Genomic DNA, 13,582 nt, shown 5'->3' on the forward strand with positions numbered 1-13,582 from the left:
ACAAATCAGTTTTATTGTATCTGCACAGTCACCATGTTTTGAATCTTATCATCAACTTACTTCTAAAAATACAGGAACTTGAATGTCTTATACTTAACCAGTATTCAAAGATGGAAGACACATCTGTAGCAAGAATTCTAGTTGATCTTAATAATAAAAACTCAGAGTCAGATATAGGCGCTAATGCTGAAGATCAGAGAAGCACAGCAGCCAGCCACTAGAGAGTTCTACTTCTACCAAAGCATCTCCATATTCCACTTGTGTCCACCAAATCTCAGACTGCACCAGCTCCTGTCTCCTTCTGTCTTATTTTCCTCTCTCTGCTCAGTCAAATCACTCCTGTCTCCACGTTTCTAGAACTGGGATTAAAGGTGTGTGTGATCCCAAGTGCTGGAATCACCTTTGTGTGAGCTCTATTTCGCTTTTAGAGAGATTCAATCTTGTGTAGTCCAGGATGGCCTTGAACTAACAGAGGTGCCTCTCTGCCTCTGTCTCTGGAATCCTGGAATTAAAGGTGTATGCCACCACTCTCTAGCATCTAGTGGCTTAGCTCTACACGCTGATCTTTAGGCAAACTTTATTTGTTAAAACATAAAATATCACTACACACATCCCCTCTCCTATAATAACTAATATCAGTGGTTACTCTAATTGAAATACAAATATCTAAAGTTTAAATGCTAACCCATATTTATAAGAGAAACCATGCCATATTGATCTTTTTTGATCTGGGTAACCTCACTCAAGATGATTGTTTCTAACTCCATCCATTTACCAGAAAAATTTATTTTCCTTAACAGATGAATAATTTTCTATTATGTAGATGTATCACATTTTCATTAGCCATTCATCTGTTCATGGATATCCAGGCTGTTTCCAGTTCATGGCTATTATGAATAGAGTATGAATGAACACACTTGAGCAGCTACTTCTACAGTAAAATGTAGAGTACTTAGTGTATATGCTCCAAAATGGTACAGGTAGATCTTGTAGGAATAGATTTTCAACTTTTTGAGGAACCTCCACACTGATTTGCATCATGGTTGTAACAATTTGTAATCCCAGCAAGACTGAATAAATGTTCTCCTTTCTCCTACATCCTCTCCAGCAGATGCTATATCATTTGTTATATTGATCTTATGTATTCTGACTGCGGTAAGATAAAATCTCAGAATAGTTTTAACTTGTATTTCCCTGGTGCCTAAGGATGATGAATATTTTTCAGTGTTTCTCATTCATTTATGCTCATTATTTTAGAAAAATGTTTAGTTTTAGCCTCCATTTTCAATTGATTTGCTTTCTAGATATTGAGACTTTTAATTCTTTGGATACTTTAGGAAGTAACACTCTATCAGAAGGATAGTTAATTGGAAATGACTTTTTCCATTCTGTAGGCGCTGCTTTACTTGAATGATGGTACCCTTTGGTATAAATAGGCCTTTTAGTTTCATGAGGTCCCATTTAATAATTGTTGGTCTCAATGTCTGTGCTATTGGTGTTGGTGTCCTGTTCAGAAAGTTTTTATTTGTGCCAATTAGTTCAAGTGTATTCCCCATATTTTTCTATCATATTCAATATATCTAGTTTCATGATGTAGTCATTAATCTGTTTGAAATTATATTTTGTGCATATATATGTATATATAAATTTTGATCAGTGTCATTTTTAAGATGATGTCTTCCTTTAGTATTTCTAGGCTTGTTTGACAAAATTCAGATGTCCATATGTGTGTGTAATTGTGACTGAATCACCAATTCTATTCCACTAATTAATGTGTCTGTTTATAAGTCAATAACATGCTGTTTTTACTACTGTAGCTCAGCAATGCAATTTGGAATCCGGAATGTAATACCTGTAATGATCTGTAGGTCAGACTATTACAATACCTCTAACAATTCTTTCATTACCTAGGTTTTAGATATGCTGGGTGTTGTGTGTCTCTGCTTCCATATGAAGTTTAAGATTGTTTTTATCTTATATAAATACTTGGGTTGGAATTTTGAGACTGTTTTTGTCTTCTGTTAATAATTGTGTTGAGATTATTCTGAGTCTCTAAACTGCTGTTGTTAAGATGATCATTTCACGACATTGATCCTACCAATTCACAATCAAGGGAGGTCTTTTCAACTTCTGGTGTCTTCTTCAATGGCTTACAGTTTTAATTATATAAGCCTTTTACTTGCTTTATTAGAGTTGTCCTAAGATATTTTATTTTTTGAGGCTAAGATTTTTTTTTTATTTTGTAAAAGGTACTGTAATCCTTCTGTCTCAGTATATTTGTCAGTTGCATATAGGATGGCTACTGATTTTTGGAAGTTAATTTTATATCCTGATACTTTGCTGAAAGTGCTTATCAGATATAGAAGATTCCTAGTGGAATCTTCATGGTCTTTTACATACAATATCATATCATTTGAAAATAAGACAAAGGATGTAAGATACAGGGATCATAAAGTAAAAATTTTATATACGGACACTGTCTTGGTTAAATGACTCCAAAGGTAAAATGCTTTTATTTCTTTCCTTAATACAACACTACACATTATTGGTGACATAAAGCTAATGACTAGTGCATGATAATTTGTGCACATTTCTTCTACCTTGTCTTCAAAACCCCCAATTATTTTTTCCTTGTCATTTACTCTGTCTCTGAGACTTAAGCCTGAAATTTTTCTTTGACTTCATATGTTTTTCATTTCCCACTGTATTTCAGTTTGTATTTTCTCTAACTATTCTATTTAATTTTTAAATTCTACTATCATGTCTTGAATAGATTTTATTTTTCACTCAGCTGTTTGTACTTTCCTTATCTTCATTAAAGCACTTATTCCTCTTTTAGGTCCTTGAACACATCCAGAATGTTTTCTTATCATCACTTTTTTGAAGCCCTCATCTTGTGCTTCAGGAAATTGCTCTCCTCAGGTCCTATTCCAAGAAGGGTTCCTGCTTCAGAAGGAAACATACCATATTGGTTTCTCATTTGTTTTTGCGTTGAGATCTAGGCATCTGGAGTTAGAACGTTTGAAATGATTTTTGTTGTAAATCTGATCTTGCCTTTGTTGGGTAGGTGTCTTGTTCTTTGGTTGCTGTTGCCCACTCTGGATCCTAGCTAAATGTGGTGGATGTTGGATCTCTGATAGCAAGTAATTCTGTGAGACTCTGGGGAGCACAAAGTAATGGAGATGTGCTAGAAAGAATATCTGACAGGGGCAGCAAACAGCCCAACTTGAGAGACCCTGAATTCTAGGTTTACACTCAGAAGCCACACTCAAGATAATACAGATGGAGTGGGAGGAGGGGATAAAGTAGAAGGATGGCAGCGAATCATAATGTAAATCTTGTGAAACATGAATGGAGAATGCAGAGAAGGAAAAGGGTCGTTTGCTTGAGTTTCAGCCAAATACAGTAGCTGTGAATCCTGGTAGAGAGTTGTTCTGGGGGACAACAGGGCATCACAAAAGAATGGGTATGGGCTACAAGAAATGTCTAAAAGGGACAATAGGAAAGAACTAGGGAAGATCTCAGCCTTGCGTCTATACCAAGAGGCCAAGTCTTCAGGTGATGGCAACCTGTAATTCATTTTGAGTTCGTTATTATAAGTCACAAGAGATGGCACCTTGTTTTCATTTGTCTGCCTGTGGATCTGCATTCTTATTTCTGTGATATAATAGTTTGATAGATCTGCATTAGCAAAGAACCACTGACTGAGTGGTCTGTCATCAATTTATTATCTTATACTTATGGCAAATAGAAGTAGAAACCAAATTGTACTCAGGGTCCCTTCTTTGGGAGGCTATGAGTAAAAAGTCTGAAAAGATAGCTGTCTTCTCTGAAAGTTCCTTCAAATAGTCTTTTCTCTGTGCATGTTTGTTTTGGGTCATTTTTTTCTATTTTCATAAATACCATTATGGGGACTTGGCGCTGCTCCAAAGATTTCTTTTTAATTTCACTGCTTCTATAAAGATACAACCTTCAAATAAAGTCATAGTTGAAAGTGTTGGGGCTGAAGGTTAAACACATAATATTGAATTGTTGTAATTCAGCTCAACAAATAATCTTAGGTATAAAACATTATGGTGTCTCAAACAGCATTATGCGAAGAAAAAAAAAGATTGTGACTCACAGCATTGTGGCAGATTGGATTACTGAGAAACCACAATATTATATTTAGTTTTATTATACCCATCAATGAGACTTCATCGATGGAATGATGGGTTGTGCTGTCATTAAAATTATACATTACATTAGAAGGAAGAAAAGTTTCTTCAATTTTATTGTGTTAGTCCTAGTTTCAATTTTGGAAGTTGTCAAGGTTATAGATATGCTTTACTGTCTAAAAACTCGGGAATTTCCCTTGCTCCCTCATTCACAAAATGAAAACAAGGAGATTACACCCCAGCAATTGACAATATTCCATAGATTATAAGGTCAGTTTTCTTTTATATATATATTTTTGTAGTTCAGCCCCCATTATGATAACAACAGGAAAGTAAATTCTGTCCAAAATATATTAAAACATGATGTTGGACTTTATATTTTATATTGTGTAGTCTTCTTAAATTTCTCAAAAAAATATATGTCATAAGAATCTGCTTTGTTTTCAAAAGTTACATTGAGCTCAAATAAGATTTTCAAGAAATGACAGAAATCATTTATTCAGCTTTTATGCACTGGAAACTTACTTTGTTTTCAATTCTGTGCTAGGCAACATGAGGATATTCACTAACGGGTATAATTCTTAGGCATAAAGGAGTTAATCTAGTAGAGAGAGTAGACATGTATATAACAAACTTGTAATCAAAGTAGCATCCCATAAGTTCTTTACAAGAGGTAAAACAAAGAAAACATAGTCTAGAAGTCTTTCATTTCCGACGTTTTATTTTTACTCAGTGTTCTTGAGGATGAACTTCAAGAAACTTTACAGCCACATGTGAGAACTTGTTTTTGAAAGCAGAAGGTCAAATCTGGTCACAGGAGCTGATAAACAAGGAGAGTTATATGTCTGTGTCAAATGGAAATATGGCTGCATTAGTTTAGCAGTTCAAACAAATATCCATAATCCTCCATAAGTATAAACATAACAGAGCCATAACTTTTTCAGGCCAAGCATATAAAAATCAAAAACAAAAGCAACCAACCAGCAAAAAAATAAATAAAAAACACTGCCAACAGGATGGAAATGGAGCTGAAATTACTGCTGTTTCATGAAATTTATGATGCCCTGAATTCCATTTAAGTTAAGCTCCTGATAGAGAGAAAATGAATTCAATTAAATATGTGGCAGGCCATTCACAGTTTCCTTTCTGGGCTTCAGGCAGTTTTCTCCATGTTGCCTATTATGGTTGGCAACAGTTCTTGGCGAATGAACCAACCAAAAATAAAAACCAATTAAAATACTGTGATGCTGTCTCTCATTGAAAGAGCCTGGAAAAGATTGAGAAATTCAGAGGGTTCTGAGAGAAACTTCCATGTGTTTCCATGATAATCAAGATCAACAGCATGTGTCTACCATAATTATATAATCCAACGCTTTAGGAAAGTTTTGACTCCCACTGTAATTCTATAGCTGCTAAGAGAGTTTTGGGATGAATTGTTATCCAAATTGCATGAAGCATTTGCAAAGTAAATACATAATAAAATTGTAAATAACTTTAAAAAACAATCAGTTGCTATAATGTTTTTTTAGAATTAGATCTGAAAGAGATGAGGAACCTATTCAGTTCAAATCCATTCACTGAAAGATGAGGAAAATGAAGTTTAAACACCAGAAAAGAACCTGAGCTAGGTTCTTGCAGCTAACAGAACTCCTGCTTCAACTCAGGCATTTTTTCTCAGTTGGTCTTCCCAATGTTAATCTCTAAAATACGTTCAAAATCAAAATTTTAAATCAACTTTTCATCATAATGAGGCTGACTTCCATTCCTTCTTTAAACACATGTACTCTGAAGTTTGCCTTCCTTGATTTTTCTATTAGTATCTCCACTTATCAGTTCCATGTTTTGGCAAATAACGAAGTGTATTGTGCCTTGTTTATTCATTTGTGAAATAAAGACGACAACACCCTTTACATCTGAGAATTTTTGCGAGTGGTACAAATTAACATTTGTAAAGTGCTTAAAAATATGTTTGCAGTTAATGTTTTCTTATCATTTTAATAATCTAAATGAATAGTAAACATCTTGCAGTAAAATCATTAAATTTTACCTGTGCTTCTCCATCCTGAGAAAATTAATAAGCAGCTCCATTTTTATCTCTTACTAGCTGAATTCTTGTTTGTCTATTGTTAGCAATCTAGTGCAATGATTATATTGACAATATTCCATGTTAGGAATGTCCTGTTTGGTTATATTTACATCTGAGAGTGACAGTCATACCGAAAATTGCTTATACTTTCTTCCTAACCCCAGACATATATGATCATACCCATCCGAGACCCATAAGATAATGACAAAAATGTTAAAGTATAGTTGTTTAATATCTTTTCCTTATTCAGGACATTACACATTTAAGAGGAACTGTATTTAGTGCTGACATTTTAATAGTTAGATGAATATGTAATTAATACATTTTAGATTTTGTAGAGAAACAAAAAGTAGTGGACAGGAAACCAATCAGTTCTGAGTATTTGTTGTAAACTTAGTTAATTCTCAATCATGGAATATATACGATTATCTTTTTTGGAGATAAGGAGACAGCAATTCAAGAGCAAGGAAGAAAACACAATTTTTGCTTCTTTCAGTACTGGAGATTCAGCATAGCGTTTCCCACAGGCTAGGCAAATGCACTATCCTTGTGTTGTATCTCAGACACATTTTACATGTTATTTTGAGACAAAATTTTGTGGCTTTTGCCTAGGTTGACTTTAAATTTATCGTGTAGCCTAAGCTGGGTTTGAATGTGCCATTCTACCACTTTGGCTTCTCAGCTAACTGGACTTGCAAGACTAAGCAACCAGTCCTAGCTCACATGCTTAAGATTTTACAAGAAATAAACCAGAAGGCTAGTTTACAAATTTCTGTCTATTTAAAATTCACAACTATTTTAAACTAATTTTGTGACTTTTTATTATTTATGTGCATGATGTGTGTGCTGGAATGTTTGTAGCAGTCAACATCTAACTTTCTGGATTCCCCTTCCATCTACCTTGGTATGTGTTGGTGGAATCAAATCCAGATCATCTGTCATGCATGATTGGGCATTAAGTACATTACCAATAGAGTCATCTTTCTGGACATCTGTTCTCACCATGATTTAAAAGCTAACACTTACATTTATTTATTGGGGTGGGCGCATAGAAAGGTACTACAGCATACCTGTAGAGGTCAGTGGAAAGCTTTTAAGACTTTGATTCCTCATTTCACTATGTGGGGTTCAAATTTATGTAATTAGACATGACAGGGAGAGTCTGGCCTGTTTAACTATCATGCTGGCCCAGATGATCCTAGGAGTTTTAATAGAATTCATTAATCAGTGTTCCTAGAGTTTGTTTAAATACCTTTTCTTCACCTGTTATAATTTGTTCTCTTTCTTTAAGAACTATTGAACCCTAATTGTTATCACAAAGTAAAGTGATACATATTCAAAATATACTCTGTATCATCTTTAATGGAAAAGTGGGATACCAACTGGAGACATAGTAAATCCTACATGACAAGTTTTGAAGCTAATACTATATAAAATGCACAAGTCTTTTGCGTATTGAGCCCTCTGTTGCTTTACTATGAAATGCAAAGACAAAGCAGAAAAGAAATGATAAAAAGCAAGTATGTGTTTGCAACAGCTCCATGGATACCCTTGACCAGTTAGTCATTTCCAAGTAGAAGAATATACAAGAGTGTATTTATCTATACCATCAAAGTGTATCTTACACTAATGGACTGTTGACAAGACAATCATGAAAGCATAAATGCACAATGATTTTGGATTAAATGTGAGACATTTTGGTGTAAGAACCAGTAACATGTGACATCTCTTCAAGTACAAAAAATAGCATAAATATTTCATGAGCTTGTCAAACTCTATTCAGAGAGGCATAAGGTTTTATATTTGGAAAAACATTTTTGTCACAACTCATTCTTTGCTGAAGCAACGCATTTTGTAGTTCGAAGGAAAGAAAATCCAATTGGAGAGGCTTCTGAAGATCTATTAACATTTTGTGCATATTTCTGTGATGAATGTATATTCCTCTTAATGACTGACTTCTCTAAGGGACATACCAAAATTTATTATTATATCCAGGATCCATTGTCTTTCATAAGTCAATAAATGTAGCACTTGTCATCTGTAGAGTTGTACACTGCATGTCAGGATTATTCAGGCAATATAGAGCTGATATTCTGCACGGTAAGAAAAGCTGTGGGCATATATTCATGGCAAGTAAGTAATAGTGCATAATCTAAATAGTATAGAGACAGTGCACTAGATGAGGTAGAAGTCTCTGGCAGTTCCAGCCCCAGCATGAATAGGTCAGTTTTCAGCATTTTATTGCATATGACTTAAGCCTTACCCAAGGCTTTCCTCTCTGCCCTTGAGAATGCATACTAAGGAAAGGTAAATGTGCTTCTCCAGAAAAGAAGATAAGTAACAAAAGTTAATTAAAAACTTGTTTATGTACTTGAACATGTGAACTCGGTGAAAGTAATTCAGTAACTTGTAGTTTTAAAGCTCTTCCATTTCAAAGGAGTATTGGATGTTAAGATATGACATAGCATAAAAAACTTAAATGATGAAAAACAAACAAAAAATGGTAATCGTGAGCACAGATTATAGCTTATCAGTACTTCCCAGCATCATAGAATACAATCCCCAGATAAATCCTTCTTCAATTACAAGCAAGGTCATGGATATGAATAAGAGAAAAAGCCTATGAATCAGCTCAAGAAGTGCCAAAAGAAAGTATAGAAAGGAGAAGAAGAACAAATTAGAAGAATATAGCAGCCATAGATCATGTCTGAAAGCCAGAAGACAAGAAGGTGATGTAAGAAAAAGCAAACAAGTAGCAAACAAGTGCCAGGGATCACACAAAAACAAGTTATTAAAAGAGACAGAAGACTGTATGAAAGCCAAGAAACAGTGAGAACAGAGGCAAGTAGAACAGGCAGAAAATTAGAAAGTCAGATATTTGAAAGGAAGCCTAGTTGGCTGACTTTCTAGGGCAGACTACTCATAGGCTTAAGACTGTAGAAATTTCGTACAAAGCGACGCTTATTATTGATATGTGAGCATTTAAAAAAGCCTCCTGTATTTGTAAAGCAGAACAAAATTAGGTATCAAAATGGTGTCCAATTTTAAGTTTGAGCAATGATTTCTCCTTGTGATTTAGGGCATATTGATGTGTTCTGCTGCTAAATTCAACTCAAAGGCAGCCCTGTTAATTTCTTACAATGATTGGTGGTTATCCTGCTCCTGTCATATTTGGAAATACTTCCACAAGTTGTGGATTGGTTAAAGTGATGGACTAGAAATGCATCCACTAAAACAGAGCTCTGAAATGTTGATAACACATCAGATGGTTTTGCTACTGTGGTGATTTCATTCTTTTTCAAGGATTTTCTAGAATAGAAAAAAAATTCCAAAGAGTTGTTCAAATAAATTTCGTGGAAGATTATATAAGCTTTTCTTAAGTAATTGTCAGCGACTGGAAGCCTTGAGTATCTTTAGCACATGCTCTCAGTATCTTTTGGGGCATGGAAATGATAACCAAACAAAAACAACACACACACCATTCTCAGCAAAACAAATAAAAAGAATGTGCCTTTCCTTCAACTTGTAGGAAGTAACCAGAGTAAAAGAATTGTTTATGAGGGGGCGGTGCTTAGACACACACGGAATGGTCCAGCGTTTGACATATCATCACAGTCCAGCTTGTAACAAAACTAGTCTGTCTCAAATCCCTGGCAAAAGGATTGTTGATCTTTATACCAAAAAGGTTGAAAAAGCAGCTAAATTCTCATGCAGTATCCCCAAGCACACTTTGAGAGCTTTGTGCTGTAAGACCTAAAGTCCTTAGGAGATTGTATAAGACAAAGAAACATGTCAGCAGGGCCTATTGTGGTTCCATGTGTGTCAAGTGTGTCTGTGACAGAATCAAATTGGCTGCTTTTCTTACTGAGGAGGAGAAAATTGCTGTGGAAATATTGAAGGCACAAGCACAGACTCACAAAGCGAAATAAATAAACAGTTTTCAAAGTAATAAAAGTCAAGGCTTGGTCTGTGGGGAAGAAAGAATTTACTTTTCCCGAATGAGATAAGACCTGAGTCAAGGCATTTTCACACAAGGTGGAAACGTGACAAGGAACTTCCCATCCGCTACAGTCTTATGAAATACAGAGGGAAGACGGTTTGAGTGGATAATTTGAGTGGCTTGAGGAAACTTCAATTTTACCTACAGATTCTCTCATTTCACTCCAGAGTGGGGTACAGATTGGGTAAATGGATTTACATCACTCTGAGGATGCAGAGTAAGAAATGTTTAAATTCTTGCTTCATGAGGCAAACAGAAAAGTTCATTAATATTCTCTGTGATTTTTCCTGAAAAGGGGAAACTACAGTTACTTATGGATGCAACCCATTTAGTCTCACCCTGGCATCAAAAATGGGTAATATCAGAAATGATCTTGCTTTTATTTAAATAAATGAAAATATAATTCCTTCAGAAATGACATTTCTTTTTCTAGAACCAGTTATGTCTATTTGATGAGTGCTTGATTCCAACGAGAAGAATATTTCAGTTGTATATCACAAATCAAAGCTGTACTGTGAATATTTGACTTTGAAGAAACTCAAATATATTTCTTTTTTTTTCTCTTTTCTTTTTTTTTTATTAAATTATATAAGTTTCCATTTCAGCCCCTCCTCCCAACACCCTCCCACTCCCCCCACTCCCTCTCCTCCTCCCTCTCCATCCCCTAGAGCAGTCAGGGTTTCCTGCCCTGTGGGAAGTTCAAGTTCCTCCCCACTCACTCCAGGTCCAGGGAAGATGAGAGTCCAAACAGACTGGAGCGCCAAAATCCAGTATATGCAGAGGAAGCAAGTCCCAGTGTCATTGTCAATGGCTTTTCAAAAAGGCTCCAGGCCAGCCACATTCAGAGAATCTGGTTGGATCACGTCCTTGTTCAGTCCCAGTCCAACAGGCCTTGGTGAACTCTCATTATATCAGTCCCCTTGTATCAGTGGGTGCTCGCATCCCTCGCAGTCCTGATTACTTTTTTAATTTTCTTCATCCTTCTGTTCCTCATTTGGACTGTGGAGTGCTCAGTTCGGTGTTCCAATATGGGTCTCCATCTGTATCGCCATCCAACGTCGGATGAAGGTTTCCTGTGCCCTTGCCTTCTTTGCTCACGTTCTCTTTCCTTCTGCCTCTCATTTGGACCTAGGGAGCTAGGTCCAGTGTTCCAACGTGGTTCTCCGCCTCCATCTCCATCCATCGCCAGATGAGGGTTCTATGGTGACATGCAAAATATTCATCAGTATGGTTGTGGGCCAAGGCCGGTTCAGGCACCCTCTCCTCTGTCCAGAGAACAATCTGGGGGATCTCTCCTTGGACCGGGGATCCCCTTTATAATCAAGTCTCTTGAAAACCCTAAAATGATTCCCTTAGTTGAGGTATATACTTGCCTGATCCCATATCCATCCTTCCTCCCTCCCCCCCATCCCAGTCCCCCGATCTTTCCCCAATCCTCCCCTACTCCCTTCTCTCTAACCCTCTCCCTTTCCGACAACCCTCCCACCCCCCCCATGCACCCGAGGTTACCAGGGACTCTTGACTATTTCCTACCTCCTGGCGGGTAGCTATATAATCTTCATCAGGTTCATCTTCTTATTTAGCTTCTCTAGGATCATGAATAATAGGCTCAAAGACCTTTAATTATGGTTAGAATCCACGTATGAGTGAATACATACCGTGTTCCTCTTTTTGGATCTGGCTTACCTCACTCAGTAAAGCGTTTTCTATTTCCATCCATTTGCATGCAAAATTCAAGATGTCATTGTTTTTTACCGCTGAGTAAAACTCTAATGTGTATATGTTCCACACCTTTTTTTAACCATTCTTCTATTGAGGGGCACCTAGGCTGTTTCCAGGTTCTGGCTATTATAAATAGTGCTGCTATGAATAGTAGAACAAATGCTTTTGTAGTATGTTAGGGAATCTCTAGGGTATATTCCCAAGAGTGGAATTGCTGGGTCCTGAGGGAGGTTGACTCCCAGTTTCCTGAGAAACCGCCACACTGATTTCCACAGTGGCTGCACAAGTTTGCATTCCCACCAACAATGGATGAGTGTTCCCCTCATTCCACATCATCTCCAGCATAGGCTATCATTGGTGTTTTTGAGTTTGGCTATTCTGACAGGTGTAAGATGATATCTCAAAGTTGTTTTTGATTTGCATTTCCCTGATCACTAAGGAGGTTGAGCATGACCTTAAGTGCTTTTTAGCCATTCGAAGTTCATCTGTTGTGAATTCTCTGTTAAGTTCAGTACCCCATTTTTTAATTGGGTTATTTAGAGTTTTAGTGTCTAGTTTCTTGAGTTCTTTGTATATTTTGGAGATCAGACCTTTATCTGTTGAAGGGTTTGTGAAGATCTTTTCCCAGTCAGAAGGTAGCCTTTTTGTCTTACTGACAGTGTCCTTTGCTTTACAGAAGCTTCTCAGTTTCAGTAGGTCCCATTTATTTATTGTTTCTCTTATTGTCTGCGCTCCTGGGGTTCTGCTTAGGAAGTGGTCTCCTGTGCCTATATCTTGGAGACTACTTCCCACTTTCTCTTCTATCAGGTTCAAAGCGGTCGGATTAATGTTGATGTCTTTAATCCATTTGGACCTGAGTTTTGTGCATGGTGATAGATATGGATCTATTTTCATTCTTCTACAGGTTGACATCCAGTTATGCCAGCACCATTTGTTAAAGATGCTATCTTTCTTCCATTGTATAGCTTTAGCTCCCTTGTAGAAAATCAGGTGTTCATAAATTTGTGGGTTAATACCCGGGTTTTCTATTCGATTCCATAGGTTGACTTCTCTGTTGTTATGCCAATACCAAGCTGTTTTCAATACTGTAGCTCTGTAATAGAGTTTGAAGTCAGGGATGGTAATGCCTCCAGAGGTTCCTTTATTGTATAAGATTGTTTTGGCTATCCTGGGTTTTTTGTTTTGCCATATAAACTTGATTATTGTTCTCTCAAGGTCTGTGAAGAAGTGTGATGGGATTTTGATGGGAATTGCATTGAATCTATAGATTGCTTTTGGTAGAATTGCCATTTTTACTATGTTGATTCTCCCAATCCAAGAGCAGGGAAGGTCTTTCCATTTTCTGGTATCCTCCACAATTTCTTTCTTCAAAGACTTAAAGTTCTTGTCAAATAGGTCTTTCACTTCCTTGGTTAGAGTTTCCCCAAGATATTTTATGTTATTTGTGGCTATCATGAAAGGTGATGTTTCTCTGATTTCCCTCTCTGCTTCTTTATCCTTTGTGTATAGGAGGGCTACTGATTTTTTGGAGTTGATCTTGTATCCTGCCACATTACTAAAGGTGTTTATCAACTGTAGGAGTTCTTTGGTAGAGTCTTTGGGGTCGCTGATGTACAC

At 36.5% G+C, this 13,582-nt stretch overlaps 1 pseudogene; it reads left to right on the top strand.

Moving 5' to 3' along the window:
- Nucleotides 1-9,829: 9,829 nt before the first annotated feature.
- LOC125405534 (large ribosomal subunit protein eL34 pseudogene) lies at nt 9,830-10,172 on the top strand (annotated as a pseudogene).
- The last annotated feature ends 3,410 nt before the right edge of the window (nt 10,173-13,582 follow it).

Source organism: Myodes glareolus, chromosome X (assembly GCF_982192425.1).
Source record: "Myodes glareolus chromosome X, mMyoGla1.1, whole genome shotgun sequence".
In the NCBI taxonomy this organism is placed as follows: Eukaryota; Metazoa; Chordata; class Mammalia; order Rodentia; family Cricetidae; genus Myodes; species Myodes glareolus.